Consider the following 16,820-nt stretch of genomic DNA (forward strand, 5'->3'; position numbering starts at 1 on the left):
ACTGCAGTGTTAAGGGTTACGAAAGGATGAGAAATGATGGCTCCATGGGCTTCAGACTACCAGACCACGCTAACCCATGGGCGGGCCTTCTACAGGGATGCCAGGCACACAGCAGCAGGAAGGTAACATTCCTTATTGGTACCTTTGAAACAGGACCTTATTGTTAGGATAGTTTATTTTGGTTGTTACCAATTCGTTGTGTAAAACTCGTCGGGTGAGAGAGAGTCTCTGCTAAATACACATATTTGGTGGCAGTGACGGGGGAGCTAAACAGACTCTTAATAAGAAATTCAAATCAAGAATTACTCAAGACGACACCTGCCTTCTGGCCTAATGGAAAAATCAATCTGTCAGGTCTTAATTAAGTGCTCAGGCTAGAAAGAAAAAGCGGCAGCTTATACTTGGTATGGTACCTGGTATATTTTCGGTAGTCAAAATTAACTAAAAGCCACATTTGTTGCAGAAATGGTAACTATGCATAAAGATGGCCCATTTGATCCTGGGCGGCCACCTATTTAGTAAATAAAAGGTTGAAGCAGATGAATCTCATAAGCTTGTTGACAAAGATCTCTATGCATAATGACGTTGGGTTTGGATGTTTAAATGATGTTTGTATTAGAATGTCCAACTGAGGATGTCCAAAAATAAGGTAGGGGGTGGTGTTGGGTGATCAGGGAGCAATGCTTTCTGCCCCAGACGTCATCTGGGGTCGATAAAGGCACAAATGAGAGAAGAGGTGAACAAATGAGGAATAAATAAATCATCGAGTGAATGAGTCAATAAATGAACACAGATCCACGTGTTACTTCCACGATGGTCAATGAAACAACCTCATTCTCCACTCTACTGTGTATAATCCCCCAAAAGCGCACAGTCATATGAACATCCACGCCTCTCACCCACCACGATGACAGCAGTTAAAGATTCTGCCCGAGCCGCTCCACATGCACTCAGCGCAGATGTGGCTGAATGTGCCTCTCACGGGGGTTATGATCACGGTAGGGAGTGACAGTTGGCAAATGTGAGGTCCCTCTTCCCAACCTGCAAAGCCGCAGAGCCAGTTTATTCTCCAACTGCCCTGACAGAGGTGGGGAAATAGAGACATTGAAAACGGTGAGTGGATTACAAGTTAATAACTGGCTTGCAAATGGTGAGCTGTCCTGAGCCACGTTCTCGTTCCCCAAGGAACCCAACACCAGACACCTTGCCAGGGAAAAATAATACAGACAGACTACGTAAACACATTCAAATCCCAAACCTGACTATAAAACCCTTGTGTAGTCTAACGTCTGACCCAACTAAAGTATCATTTCCAGTCCCTGTAGTGTGAAAATTAAGGTTGTTGTGAAAAGGCAATTCAACGGGCAATCTGGAAAATAGATAGGAATGCTCTGATGTTCAAAACCTATGACTGGGAGGGAGAGAAGCCCAACAGGGGATCACTCATTTTTCCTTCCTTCAACTTATTTTTCCTTTCTTTCCTTATTATGTACCAGACCCATGTGTGGGGAAGTCAATGCTGTTCTCTGGAGAAAAAGCACTGTGCCCTCCGTTGATTCTGAAAGAGCATCCTCCTGAAGGCAGTGGGCTGACACCAGTGCCTACCTGCTCTGGTCATCTTCAGCTTCAAAAGGCCACAGGGACATGAGAAGTGTCTCCTTGAGCCTGGGCCCTGGGTACTCCTAATAATCTCATCACACTCTCTTCCCTAAAACACACACACACACGCATCTTCTCCCTGGGCTCTCAGAATCAGTCTCTCCCTCACCTCACAAAGCACCCCCTCCCAATATTCACAGCCCCCTCAAAACTGCTGCACACCATTGTGTGAGGAGGAGCTATCGTGCTGGAAGGAAGAGGATAGGAGAAAAGGGGCTGATGGCCCAAACAACGTGGGGAAAGTGGGAACAAAGCAAGAAAGCATGGCAGATAAGATTTTTAACCTTCCCCATTTCCATCATCAAACACTCTAAAGAAAAATGAGAAAGTGGACTGTCAATACCTTGTTCCCACAAAACACAACTTCAGGTAACGGAAACAGTTCTCATGATTAATAAACAGCCACCAAGAATCAAGTGTTTACCACGAGCCAACACTGTTAGGGGCTTTGCACACATTTGCTCACTTATGCCTCCCATCAATCCTAACATCAGGCTCCATCACTGCCACCAAGATAAACCGAAACGCAGAGACTCCGTCATTTGCTCAGGATGCCAAAGCTACTAAGTGGCAGATAAGCAGTGCATATTACAGGAGAGAACGCAAGCTACTTAGTCTGAGGTGAACACATTCCAGAATGATCTAATTATCTTAAGATTCTAAAATTTGGTACTACCAAAAAACCCATTCTTGGCTTCAAACCAGTTGGACTTATACCCTCAGAGAAGCTCATGTTAGCTTCATCAGTGAGGGAGCCCCAACTGTCCAATGCAGCCGTACCACATGTCCATAAAATGACTTTTGCATTCTGTAAGGCTTTGGTCAACCACATCTCTACTTGATGGGGCCTGATTAGCTTGCAATTCCTGAAAGCAGTGAAACGAACAGTGCACTTCCAGAAAGAATCTCCTTATTTAACAACTAACACTTTGGGATAAAAGGAAGAAAAGAGTGGACATTCTTTCCTGAGGCTGCCTTCAGGTTGTAGGCCCTAAAGGCCTCTTCCAGAATGAAGCAGGTGACAATGAAGAAGGGCAAGGAAGGTGACTGAGATGGAAGATACAGTCAAAATGGTAAAATCCTGGGAGAAGGGCTATAGAAGAAAAGAAAGAAAATGAAAGAAAGGAAGGAAAGGAGGGAAAAAGGAAGGAAGGAAGGGAGGGAGGGAGGGAGGGAGGGAGAGAGGGAGGGAGGGGAGGGGAGGGGAGGGGAGGGGAGGGGAGGGGAGGGGAAATAAAGAAAAGGAAGAAAAGGAAGGGAAGGGGAGGGGAGGGAAGGAAAGAAACAGGATTCACCTCCCTCATGAGACCTTGCAGAAAGCCCGCAGAGAATACCCAGTCGTGGAAATGGCTAAGATGTTGCACTCAATGCATATCCAGGAGAAGGTACGTGCTTCCTGAGGAATTTGAACCCAGTTTGGATTCAGCAATAGAGTACACTGAGATGGATGAGTGCAAGCTGCACAGGAGGGCCTCAGGCTGCTATGCCTGTCCCAACCTGGTCCTACTGTTCTACAGAGGAAGAACCCTTGCTGCAGAGAAATAAAGCCCTTCAAGACAGTTTCTGAATCTCAGGCAGAGCTGGTTTCATGGACATGTGATCTGTGCAGTCCCACAGGGCCCCACATTCAGAAAAGCCCCAAGTTCAGAAGAGTCCCACCCTTGGTTTAATGCTCTGCCATCACCTACTTGAAATGCCTACTACTTTTTAAATAGGGACCCCAAATTTTAATTTTTCTTTTTTTTTTTTTTTTTTTTTTTTTTTTTGAGACGGAGTCTTGCTCTGTCGCCCAGGCTGGAGTGCAGTGGCCGGATCTCAGCTCACTGCAAGCTCCGCCTCCCGAGTTTACTTGCCATTCTCCTGCCTCAGCCTCCCGAGTAGCTGGGACTACAGGCACCCGCCACCTCGCCCGGCTAGATTTTTGTATTTTTTAGTAGAGACGGGGTTTCACCATGTTAGCCAGGATGGTCTCGATCTCCTGACCTCGTGATCCGCGCGTCTCGGCCTCCCAAAGTGCTGGGATTACAGGCTTGAGCCACCGCGCCCGGCCCAAATTTTAATTTTTTCAATGGGCCAGCAGATTATACAGCTGGTCTTCTGCTTTTTGTTTGTTCTCTGAATTTTTTTTTTTTTTTCTGAAACAGTCCTGCTCTGTCACCCAAGCTGGAATAAAGTGGCATGATCTCAGCTCACCGCAACCTCTGCCTCCCGGGTTCAAGCAATTCTCCTGCCTCAGCCTCCCAAGTAGCTGGGATTACAGGCATGAGCCACCACGCCCAGCTAATTTTTGTATTTTTAGTAGAAATGGGGTTTCGCCATGTTGGCCAGGCTGGTCTCGAACTCCTGACCTCAGATGACCCACCCACCTTGGCCTGCCAAAGTGCTAGGATTACAGGCGTGAGCCACTGTGCCCAGCCTGTTCTCTGAATTTTCAAATGCCTCATAAGACTTGGATTTTTATACTACATTTTTACAGGCAACTTGTTTCATGGGCTATTTACACTCTATGAGACCTGGTTGTCCTAGTTTCTCAAAAATTTATATTTAATGCAGAGAATAGCATTTTTTTCACTTCATCCCTAATACATGCTCCAAGCTGCAAACCAAAATGTGTTAAGTATGACTGTCAGAGCTCAAGAAAAAGCAAGACACAGATGTCACTAATGGGCAGAAATGGGGGTATGAAGGGACAGGATGCATTTTTAAACTCAAGGAGCTGTGAGAGTCTGAACTACTTATAAAAAAGCAGTTCCAGATACCAAATGTGCACATGTGTACACAAGTGCATGCGGACATATAGCACACATATCCACAGAAAACATTCGCAACGCCACAGGCCCATGATGTCCTTATTCCCATCTCATGTAATGTAAATTACAAATGCAGAGACCATTTGGTCCTTACAGTGCTGCCCTCAAAGAAAGAAGGAAAACCAAATATAAATGCATACAATGGAAGAGCAAGTAGTTATTAACAATCATACAGAAGACAGTTGTATTATACTGGAAAATACTCTGCTACAGAGTGAAAGAGCAGCATGTAACAAAACAGTATAAGGAACATCATGTATATATTTTATCTTTTTAAATATGAATAGTATATTCATATATATATACACACACACAAAGAGATACACTCACATATATGTGCCAATGTAGATATCTGCATTCACAAGTATATGTAAATATGGTTATGGAAATCATTATGATCCCAATGGCTATGTGACTCAGTGAAAAATCAGTCTCCACTTTCAACCCCATTCCCCTCATGGACAAACGCGTGACTCAGCTCTGATTGTCCCTTAGGTCTTCTGGAGCTCTGACAAGTCCCTACCTGAGGGGTCAGGGGAGTCCCAGAAGTTCTTCCATTAATACTCCAAGTCTCGAAAGCAAAGTGGCCCCCACTGCCTCCTCATTCTTACAGGAAACTTTAGTGCTCACTTGGCCTGGGTAAAGAAACCCTTTGTTTCCTGTTTTCTTTTTTTTTTAAGACATGGCTATGGATAAGGGCTACAGATATCTTACAATCTAGGAATATTTTTAAAACATTTTTTTCTGAGTTATTCATTGTAAGACTCTCCCCAATCCAAGGGTGAAGGACACTTGGATGCAAAACAATGCCAGTTCAAGTTCAAGGGAAGCGTTCCATCCTCTTTCAGCCTCCACTCAGCTCCCTGACACACAGTCCATGGTCCGGCTCCCTGGGATTTTCCCATTCAGAAAGGGAAGCTGTTCGTTGAGCCAGCCTCTGTGACCACCCATGATCCGAATTACCCACAGGTATTCGAAAATACAGAGGGATCCGGCATAATTAAGAACATTAAGCAATCATCTCAGCCCAAGGAGGCAGTTGAAGAAAAGAACAGAGTTTGGGCAACACTTGGGGAAATAAATTCCACAGCCTTTCACCAAGTTGAAATCTTGGCTTTGGACACACATAAAAATGAGCCTGGCCCGATCTTAGCTCTCAGTGGACATCTGCCAGATCACAAGATTTGACCCAATTGGCCTGCCTTACCATAGAGAAGGCCACTGCTGGAGCAGCAGATGGTACTGCTGGTAAGAGCCAACGTGGATGGACAAGGCTGTGGCAGGGAAATGGCAGAGCACAGCTGGCCCCAGCCTGGGTAGGAGCCTTTGCTGTGAAGAGAATCATTTTTGTAATGCATTTTTTAAAAATAACATCAATCTGATTTCCTTCTCTCGTAAACTTCAATCACTTTTCAAGTCCTACAAAACAATGCTAATTAATCTATTATTTTCTCTCTTGTCACTAGGTACTGTCCTACAGTAGTAAAACTGCTAAACTCTATCCACGGAGAAATGTCTGTTACAGAGAAATGTGTTAGAAATGCTTTGTTGACAAGGAAGGTAGAATCAGTTGTTTTTCCCTTAAGGTTTTAGTAACCCAGGAAAAGATGCTAAGTTACAAGTATTACTTCTCTTTAAACCATTACTAAGTATGATCTTATTTGATATGAAAAACTCAATTAAAAAAAAATTAAAACTGCTGTCTAATGGGTGATACCGACTCTGATAGTCCCTGGTTAACGCAGACCAGTCATTTAAAAAGAGCGTTATCCAAACATTGCCCCTTTGTTATCATTTTCCCCATTCTTCAGGGAAACACTGTCTACCTTCACACTCATTTTGTTTAACATCTCTGGTCATTTATGCTATTTACTGAGTATCTGATATTCTTAATAAAATGTCAGTACAAATAACCAAGTTGTCTAGGAGGAAAAAAAATTAAGTTTTTCCAATCTTCCCTGGCTGGTCAAGGTAAACATTTCTAGATGGCCCGAGTCAGTTAGCCAGGCTGACAAAAATGTCTTTTCTCTTTCCTCTTAAATTACAAAAGATGATCATTTTACTCAGCAATGAGCCTGACTAAATTGAAACTCTGTACATCAGAATTAAATATGTTCTATCTACTCAAAATGAACAGTGTATTATTTATCACTAATACTTAATGACAAAAAAACTGATAACTTTCTCCGATTATACCATGGATTTCATCTAGTCTCGCATCATCGATTCTTTTGGTCATTAGCATAATCACAGAGCATCAACTCTGGCTTATGCAGCAAGTTTGATAACAGAGATGAAAGTAGACACACACTATTTTAAAAACATGTTCCGATTTTCATCTAAGTATATCTTTATTTATATGGCTTTCTTACCATAAAGATGCCAGTCCTTTAAAATATGCAGAAATCACTTTCTACACTGAAGAACAAGGTGCTATATCATAACAAGGATACAGAAGTATAAAGCGCCTGTTAATTAAACATGGCTTTTTAACTCGCTACCCTGCATATGTAACTGTTAAGTTCTAAGCCAAGTCTTTAAATAAGAAAGAGAAAATGGCTAGGCTCCTTCAAATGAATGCTTTGCCTGTTTTTTTCCTTAATGTAAGAGATCAGCCACTTGATAGATTATTTTTTTAATCAAATTCCTTGATAAATGGTTGAGGTTTTAAAGTTTTTTCCCCCAAAACACAGGCAAATGAACAAATTAGGAAGTTCCAGTCAGGACTGATGGTTTCTTATGAATCTGAAATGTTCAATGTACAGAGTGCTGCTGGGTTTTAGGCTCAAATTTAAAGAACTTGTCTTGAATTAATATCCAGTATTTCAAAATGTTCACATGGAAAATCAATAAGCTATAGCTACATGTATCCACATGGATGAATTTAACTATTGATTTTTTTTTTTTAAAAAAAGCAAGTTACTAAAGAACACATATAGTAGGATGGTATCGGAACAAACCTTGAACATGCAAAACAAAATCCTGTATTTTGAGGAATCCTGTACATGCATACACATTAAAAATACAAAGAACTACACGAGATAAAAACCACCCAGCTGCAAAACAGTGGTAAAGTAACCTCTAGGAAAGAAAGACAGAAGTAAGATGAGGATGGGATATTCCAGGAGCCTCTCCTACCTGAACCAGCAGCATCTTCTTTCTTAAGCTGAGCTACAGGTAGATGGGTGCTCACTGATTTATTCTTTGTTCCTTTTTTGTGCCTTACATATTTCACAATGAAAATGGAAACGTAAGCACACAGTTTTAAGATAAATATCTTTGTAAATATTAGCCTGATTTCTTTCTTTAAAAAGGAAAGTTGAGTTGTTCTCAACTCACATAACAAAGTGCTTGAGGCCAAGGCATCACACTCTATTCAATAATTCGGGCACTGGTTACAAATACTGAAAAACCCAGCAACCCAATATAAAATCTATTTCCACCGCTTTTCAAAAGTTCTTAGGATTACCTTATATTTAAAGAATTCTTTAACCTCAGGAGTCTGCTGTAGGAAAGTCACTTCTAACAAAGAGATACTCTGTATTTAGTAAATGTGACTGTCCTGCTTCTCAAGCAAAATAAAAGCAAACACAGAAATGAGATTTCTCTCTTAAGTACTTTTTTGAGTAGACATAAATACACACACGGAAAAATATGCAAGAAGCATACCTTGGGTGTGATTTCAGGACAAAGAGGTATCAGAAAAGGTGAACTTTCGCCAGGTGGAGAGTCCCTCCACCCCCACCGCCACCCCATCCTCATCCCAGAATACTTAAACCTTTTGCTGCAATTGCCATAAGGATAGCAAGACAAAAGGGAGAAGCACCCCAAGTCAGCAGCAAGGAGGATAACTTGCTTCTACAAGTATAAGAATTTGTTGTAAGCTTACCAAAGTTACGGCTGCAGGTTTACTGTCAACATGCATCACACTGCAACAAAAGCCATTATTTAGAAACTAAGACGAACACATTTAAGCAGCTGAACCCTCCTTAAACCCAGAGAAGGCATGCAAAACAACAGCAGGTCTGCAACAACATGCCTGATAGAGCCCCTAAAAGAAAACTGGGGACTGAACGATTTTCTATTCTAATAGACCATTTTCTCCAAAATTATTTAAAGTTGCTTATGGACAGCGATGTTATCTGAAGATGCCCCACCCCTCCTTCCCAAGGCTCAGCTAGCTTCTTTCCAAATAATTAAATGGGGCAAACTTTCTATTAGAACATGTCTATCATACATCACTAAAAAAAGGTCTGTCATTGATTCCCTAATGAAGTATCAGTTAATTACTTAACCTTTCTTAATGAAATGATTAACGTTTCAACAAACAAGGCGGAATGATTTCACATCAAGCTGTAGATTACCAGCGACAGTGGTAACTATGTGTCATCTACCATTGCGCCCTCTATTCTTTCAATCAGCTCCATGTTTCATCTTTCATAGAGATTCTTTGTGCAGTGGTAGACGCTCTCTACTTTTAAAATTTGGCCCTTGAGAGTTTTTTTTAAGTGCCTCAGGGTCAGAACGGTAATTTTGAAAGTTTTTATTAGAGGAATACCCCCAATGCTACCTAAACCTACAGACAAAGCTAACTTGAAGTTCTAAACATAAAAACAATTGCCAGCTTTTTGGCAGCTATTAAAATAAAGCCACACCCAAAGTCAAAATGGAAATTAAAAATTAGGTGTGGGCATTCTGGACACATTATTACCAGGTAACTTCAAAAGGCACATTATTAATACAGATGAAAAAATGTCTGAACAACTTTTACTTAAATAACTCTTTTGATCTTAGTGGTTACATCTTTAGTTGAAGCCCTGAATATTTAAACAAGCCTCCTTAGCATTTTATCTTCCTTTATTTCATAATCTTGTAGGATGCCTTCTTCTTAGGATTCCGGTTTCTTCATTTGTGTGGCATCGTTGGCTAGGCCATTTCCATCAATATTCGTGCATGCCCCATCACATACGATAGAGAATTTCCCAAGATGCTCGGGAAAATCAAAACACTTCTGCCAGCAGGGTTAATCTAAAGAGCAAACAGTTACGATTTTAAAATTAAGATGGAATACTCAGAAAAAAAAATTCTAGAGAGCCATCTGACACTAATTGGTAGCTACAGCATGACAACATCCATTGGGAAACATGGATGCAGGCAAGACAAAATTCAAAAGGAAATTATCTGATACTGACATTTGGTGAAAAACACCAATGTTCCAGGTTGTTCCTATCCCTTTATTGAACTGTGAGGCTCTTGTTCTGCCTCTGTTTCTCTAAGTCTCTAAGGTTTCTTTTGTGACCTCCTGAAAAAGGAGCCCTGTTTTCCTCTCTTAAGTTTCACAATGGCCAACCAACTCAATTAAACCCTTAAAACGGGTTGCAGGCTTTCCTCCAACTCTGATAACTGACGGGTCCAGTTTTCCCACTTTGGTGGGCATCAGAACCATGTGGGATGCTATTTAAAAACACAGATGCTGGCCCCACCCCAGATATGGCACATCCAGGAGTCGTGCAACTGTGTCTGTGTTGGGAACAACAGCTCTGCTGTGATTCCAATACTCGTGGCTTGGTTAAAAACCACCGTTTTTCATTCGTAATCAAAATCCAAATATATTAAAAAATAACACGGGATGGGCCTAAAGATAAAAACAAAGAAATAATCAGTAAAATCCAAGTGAAGATAGAGATTTCAGTTCCAGAAATCTGGCAGAATAAATCACTTAATTCACAGGTCTCTAGTATGCATCAGAATCATCAAGGGAAGTTTGTTACAAATGTACGTTACCATGTCAGTCAGCAAAAATCCTGACTCAAGGATCTGTATTTTAATAATCTACACACACACACACACACACACACACACACACACACACGGAGATACAGATGCAGGTAAGCAAGGACCTCACTTTGAACCAGGCTGAATTAGGACCAACAACGTCCCTCCACTTCAGACATGAGCATCCACTTCCATGTCTGTGCTCACCACCAGAAGGGGAAGCCACCAGTGCCACTGGTCATCAGGAGGTAGGCACCAGGGCAGAGGACACTCAAGCAAAACTCACATCACATCCTCCCCCACAAAAGCTGCAGTCACTGTCCTGAGAGCACCAAGAACATCTTTTAAAAATGTGAGTGATAACAAAGCCCTGTATCCTTGGATCCCTAGGCTCAAAGAACATATGTTAAATACTACCCCTAATTCAAAAGCAGGGAACCTGGAGCAGAGAAAGTCACATTATGACTCAATTGCACAGCTGGGAGGGGGAAAGGACACTTCGGAAATTCAGTTTGATGCCAGAAATATTCTTCAGTGTCCTAGTAAACAAAGTGAACCACAAAATTAGCTAAAATCAGAGCATCTGGCAAAATGTGGATGTCCACCTGACTTACAAGGAATTAAAATAAATATACGTCCAAACATAAAACTTGGAGAAAATCTTTGTCCTATCTTAAGCAAATCTATTCTACTGAACATAAACAGGGCCCAATAATCCCACATTCAGATCCATTTTTCCCTCAGTAAATTGTCCTGTAACATGCTAGCCTCTGATATCTTCAAACGGTTGAAATCAAACAGAATGGCATGAGCTTTCTATTCAATGATCCCATTTCAGCTATTTATCTGAATTAGCAGCAGTTTGATGAAATACACTCATCACAACATGATTCTGAGTATAGAGGAGTAAATAGTAAACAGAATACTGGAACACAACTGTGTATGTATTCATATTCCCTTTTTTAAAAAAACTATTTTATTAAAAATGTGATTTGGAAGGAAAGTGCAATTAGCTTTGCACAGGCACTGCTGAGATGTTCCTGAACACACCAGACATATGTAAATATTTCGTGATATCAGTTCCATTTGAGTAGACCTGTCAAGATATTTACAGGGCTTGACAGTACTTCTGTCTTTAATTAAATTTTTGCCCAGATACTTTAATATAATTTATATAGATTATTAGTTGTCAGAATCTAATATAAATTTTGTTTACGATTTAGTTACTTTAAGTACTCAGATTGAAGGAACTAATTTAACCCTACAACTGAGCAGCTTTAAGCATCAAGGCCAAACCACTAAAAAGCTCCCACTGCCCTTTGCACTCTCCCAATAATCTTAGATTATTACAACTGAATTGTAAATTTCATGGCACTAAACTGAGTCCCCCTCCCCTCCTTTTTAAATACAACAGCTTGGGGAGGGTCATGAGGAAACACCCATTTACACCTGTTCAGGTACTAGGTAGGTTCTTCCTTTTAGGCAACTCGTTCTCACAGTGGCTGGCTAGATAGGAAACATTTTTTTCTCACTCTAAGTCCCATAAAATAACTACCAAACAAACACCTGTTGTGTACAAGGCAGGGCACGTGTTAACAACGGGCATCAGGGCATTGCAAAAAGAAAAACAAGCCTTGCAGAGACATCCACAAGTCAATCTGGTCAATACATTTCACGACTGGGTAAAACAACAGTGCATGAGAAGAACACAGCTTCTGGCACAATCTTCTTGTGAATGGGAGCTGACTTCTAAACAAGGCTTGAAAAATGCCTTAGCACAAACTGACTGTAATTAATAAGAATAATTTATTAAAGAAACAAAGAACACTAATTGTCTTTCCCGACTGCCATGCACTTTCCCCCACTGTACTTCCTCTTTGCAGAATACCAGCCTTGCAGCCCTAATTGCAAGAACATTATCTATGGGATGCAAAACAAAAACACTTCTAGAAATCAAATATTCCTTACAACATTTATTTTTAGGTTGGCGACACAAGCCAAATCTGCTTAATTTCCATTAAGCACATGGTCACATGCACATTGAAATAAACTACAAACATCCCAGGAAAAAAAAAAAAAAAAAAACTATCATGCAGAAGATACCCCAAATTTCACCAGGTTTGCCCATTTCAGGAACTCGCCTCATCTCATGGCCTGCTGGCATTCCAGCTTTTGGAGCCTTTAACCTTAATTCATCCAAGTACCGTAGAAGAGAAATATGTTGAAAAATCAGTTTAAGATGGTTCCTTGGATAGCGTATGTATAGCAAAGTGGCCTGCAGAGTAGAGTAACAAATCACAAGAAAGATCATTAAAAAAAAAAATGCATGGGCCCAAGTGCAAACCTACTTGGCTTGCTGGCTTGTCTCACAAACTCAATGTTTGATCACCTGGTGGGACTAACTACTATCAACCTAAAAAAAAAAAAAAAATTCCCCTGCAAATAGTAAAAGTATATGTTGGCTCAGGTATAAAGTTCACCTGTCTATTCAGCAGATGCCTTTCTTGAGGTTATTTTCTTTAGAAAACAAACCCCGACCTGCTTGAGAGCTTTATATACTCTAGATTCAAAAAAACACATTTAAAAAGAAAAAACGGCCAATCATTGCTTGTATAGCAAAAATGGCATTTACTATGACTGAAATCTATAAAAGAAGTGTGACATCTAACAGGATAAGGAAGAAAGGAAAAGCCCTTAGCAAAAAAAAAAAAAAAATATATATATATATATAGAAACAAAAATACCACCTGTATAAATCTAGCCATGCTCTGGAAACCCTTTCTCGGTCGTGGAGAAATAGCTCACGCTGAATGCCTTGAAGTTGCAATTAAATTGTAGTAATTTAAGATTATCGGGAGAGCAAAGGGCAGTGGGAGCTCTTTGGAGGGTTCCCCTCCCCACTTAATGCTCTTCAGTCAGGGGTTAAATGAGTTTCTTTAATGTAAGTACCTTAAAGTAACAGAATCATAAACAAAATTTATACTATTTTCTGACAGCCTGCAATCTACTTAAGTTTTATTAACGTATACCTAAAATTATTTTTAAAGGACAAAATTCTTGCTATACCCTGTAAATATTCTTGGCATTCCCACTGAAATGTGATAGGTACTATAACACCTAACCTTGTCTAAACATACATACTTTTTGAGATGTGGAATCTTACAAGATAGCGTTTCAAAATTCAGTTTGAGTCATAAGTAAAACATGAAAACCAAATAAATATGCACAATAAGATTGGCTGCAAAGAGGAAGCTGGGTTCAAAAGAAGTTGTCACATCTGCTATATTCCTTCTCTTTCTTAATTTTGGCATTGGACTCGCTGCAATATAAATATATTTGAAAAATATCACAATTCTTCTGTTAATTTAAACAACTGCTGAAAACAGACATACCCTTCAACAGAGCCTAAGATGCAAATTTACAAGGCCAGGGGTATAGTCTTAAAAAAGGCAAAGAAAAACTCAGTAACAGAAAACCATGCCTAGGCTCAATATTAACTCAGTTAACTTTTGCTACTGTAAGTATAAGTGATTTAACTAGAAAATATTTATAGCTTTTTCAAAACATTACATATTGCAGAAAATTGCCTAATAGCATCCATGTGTATGTTTAACTCACATTGCTTAATTATACAATAAAGGTATAGCTAGTAAAAACTACAGACTTTGAAAACATGTTGTGCACCATGGTTATGAAACTCTGGCTTATAAAAAATATATAAACTGCTTACTATGTGACCGACACTTGTTCATTAAAAATATAATCCTTAAATGACAATTATTTTTATTCTTCTGCATGTGTTTACTTATCCTACTTCCCACTTTGTTCTACTTAATTTAAAATGACATTTAATTTGGGGATAGTTTATCCCAGAAAAAAAAGAAGTGTTACACAGTTTATACTCCAGGATTTAAATATAAACACAAAATCTTAGAGACATCTCCAGCAATATAAACCCCTTATTTGAGACAGTTAATTTGAATAGTTGATGTTTCTTTCATTATACTTTGATAAACCTGTGAAAACAAAATGCTACAGTAATTACTGTTACTACTCCCTTTAAAAATGTAAAGCAGTTAAATTTTCCTAGACAACAAGCAAGGACAAGTTACAGAGAACTTGAATAAAAGTAGCAACGTGGTCATGTTGAATGTCAATCTAAAAAAAGAGGTTATGTCTAATCTGGAAACTGCTCTCTCTCGCCTTTTTAAATTCCAAGAGTGGGCTGACACAAAACTTCATCACCAGAGATTTTTTTTTTTTTTTTTTTTTTTCTTCCTTTTTTTTTTTTTTTTGAGCTTCACATCAGATTTAAACCCTCACATACAAAACCTTGGCTTCTCTGACAAGGCAGATCTTCTAAACTCAATGTGAGAAAACGTTATCTAACTCTGGTGTAGGAGTCTAATGTTGGTAAAAAGAATTCCATTGCACAGTTCTTGGTAGCAAGACAGCCTCTGGACGACTTAATATTCCTTTAATACATTTTTGGGTGGCATTCTCCTCATAAAGAAGGATACATTAAAAAATAATAATAACTTGGTTAGCGACTCGGCATCCATAAGGAATTCAAATGCTGCCCAGACAGGGGCTGAGTATTTCCTTCCAAGTGAGCCTTCGCTTGCACAACAAAGATTAGCATTTGCAATGGTCCATTTCTGCATAAGTGAACATATAGCCTTGCTGCTTGATCGAATAGTCCAGGGTTCTCCGTGTAGCAGCTCCTGACAACCACCCAGCAGCAGTTCTGTTTGATCTCTCCTGCTTCCTTAATTTGGGTTGTCAAGGTTCAGCAGTTGGAGGCTGTTTACTTTACTTTTCCAAAAAAAAAAAAAAAAAGTGATTTTTTTTTTCTCCCTCTCTCTCAACAATGACTAATCCAAAGTCTAAGGGGGGTGGGGGATGCAGCCAGTGGCAAGATGTTAAACCTTTTTTTTTTCCCTTTGCAGTGAGATTTTAGCTGACACCTTTTGAATGGTAACTAGTTGAGTTCCTTTTTTGTATTTTTCTTGCTCTTTAATTGTAAGACGTTTCAAATAGAAAGACAGAGAGGGGGGAGAAAAAACATTCCAAATTTCTGAAACTGTGAGCCGAGTTTTCTTTTCCTGGACCCAAAGGGATGGGTATTTCCACTTTGAGAATCAAAACTCCAGTGGAATTCTAAAAAAGATTTGATACATTTCTCTCTGGAACAGAAAAATAGCAAGAACTCCTCTTTCTCAATTATGTAGGCTCTCCCTGGGTAGAAAACACCTGAAGTCTTACTATTTCTTTTAAAATTCTAGTTTACACATCTCCCTCCAAATTGATTCTTGCTGTGGAAAACGGGGATGGGGGAAAGGGGATGGAATGGAAAAATTTTGCAGCGATTCTTCAATATATTTTCAGTAGCAGAAAAATTACTTTAAATATCCTTGAGGTCTTCTCAACTCAGCTATTGTCCAAGTCCTAAACCCTTAAGTCTACGTACAACCAATGGTGAAGTGTAGACGGTTTGAATGTACAGACGCCTTTCAAAGGGAATCCAGAATGCTCCTCCGGCATTCCTGTTTAAAGAGCAGTGACAAAAAAGAAAATGCTAACTTGGAAAATACCTGTGAGCAGATATGAGTGCAATTTCAGCCCCTCAGAAGTGGACTGGAGAAGGTCAAATGCAAATGAAATGTTTATATTAATTTCATTATTCTGCCCAAGCCTCACAGATGAGGGCTTGGGGGGTGGGGAGGTAGAGAAGAGGAAGAAATAAGTTTCATTTTGGGTCTTCTGGTAGAGCAAAAAGAAAATGAATTAAGACGAAAGCATAGGATGAGCCCAGACTAAATCAATACACTTTGTAATCAGCCCAGCAAGGGTATTTGGACACAATGACTTGGAAATAATTAATAGTTATAAGAGGGGAGTGGGGTGAGAAGGGGGGCGAAGATGTCACCATATTTTATCGGAGCACTTTACACTCCACGCTAAACTTTGATCTACAAATTTTCGGATTTAGGAAAGAAAGAGGGAAAAAGGGTCGGGGGTGGGGGGGAAGAAGTCCAGTATTTCGAAGCACCTACCGGCCTGAGGATGGGCACATTCCTCGCTCCCGTTGCCTTATCGCTAGGCTCGCGCCGCCCCGGCGGGCTCTTTGGGGACGGAGAACCCCTAGTGCCGCCCGGGGCTCTCCGGTGTCCCTGGCCCCCGCGCCCGCGGCCGCCTCGACTTACCCGCGGAGTCCGGGGAGGGAGTAGGAGCGCCGCCTTCACGCCCGCGGAGGAGGCGCCGGCAGCACCATGGTCCCCGGCGCCGCTGCCGCTGCCCCCGGCCCGCTCGTTCGCTCGCCGCGCGCTCTCTTCCTCTTGCAAACTTTCGGGTTCTGCGGTCGACAAGAAACCGGGGCGACCCTCAGCAAATCTTCCCCGTGCAGGCTGGGGGGAACTGAAGGGGACGGGACGGGTGAGTAGGCCGAGGGGCCAGGACAGAGAGGGCAGCGGGCTCCGAGGACCCGCGAGTGCGCGTGGAGGGAAGAGAGGATGCGGCTCAGGGAATCCCTGCAAGGATCCCGAGACCGGGAAATCGGCCCGAGCCAAAGTCTCA

At 40.8% G+C, this 16,820-nt stretch overlaps 1 protein-coding gene across 8 annotated transcripts in view; it reads right to left on the bottom strand.

Moving 5' to 3' along the window:
* Positions 1 to 16,599, bottom strand: part of FOXP1 (forkhead box P1) — a 631,073-nt gene extending 614,474 nt beyond the window's left edge. For 4 of the 8 annotated variants that reach the window (XM_050781345.1, XM_050781346.1, XM_050781342.1 and 1 more), the window contains exon 1: positions 16,451 to 16,599. The gene's annotated coding sequence lies outside the window, so the exon portion shown is untranslated. Of the gene's footprint in view, positions 1 to 16,300 lie in introns of all 8 variants that reach the window. The other 4 variants (XM_050781331.1, XM_050781335.1, XM_050781334.1 and 1 more) reach the window with 2 other exon arrangements.
* Positions 16,600 to 16,820: the final 221 nt, after the last annotated feature.

The sequence above is a fragment of the Macaca thibetana genome, chromosome 2 (assembly GCF_024542745.1).
Source record: "Macaca thibetana thibetana isolate TM-01 chromosome 2, ASM2454274v1, whole genome shotgun sequence".
In the NCBI taxonomy this organism is placed as follows: domain Eukaryota; kingdom Metazoa; phylum Chordata; class Mammalia; order Primates; family Cercopithecidae; genus Macaca; species Macaca thibetana.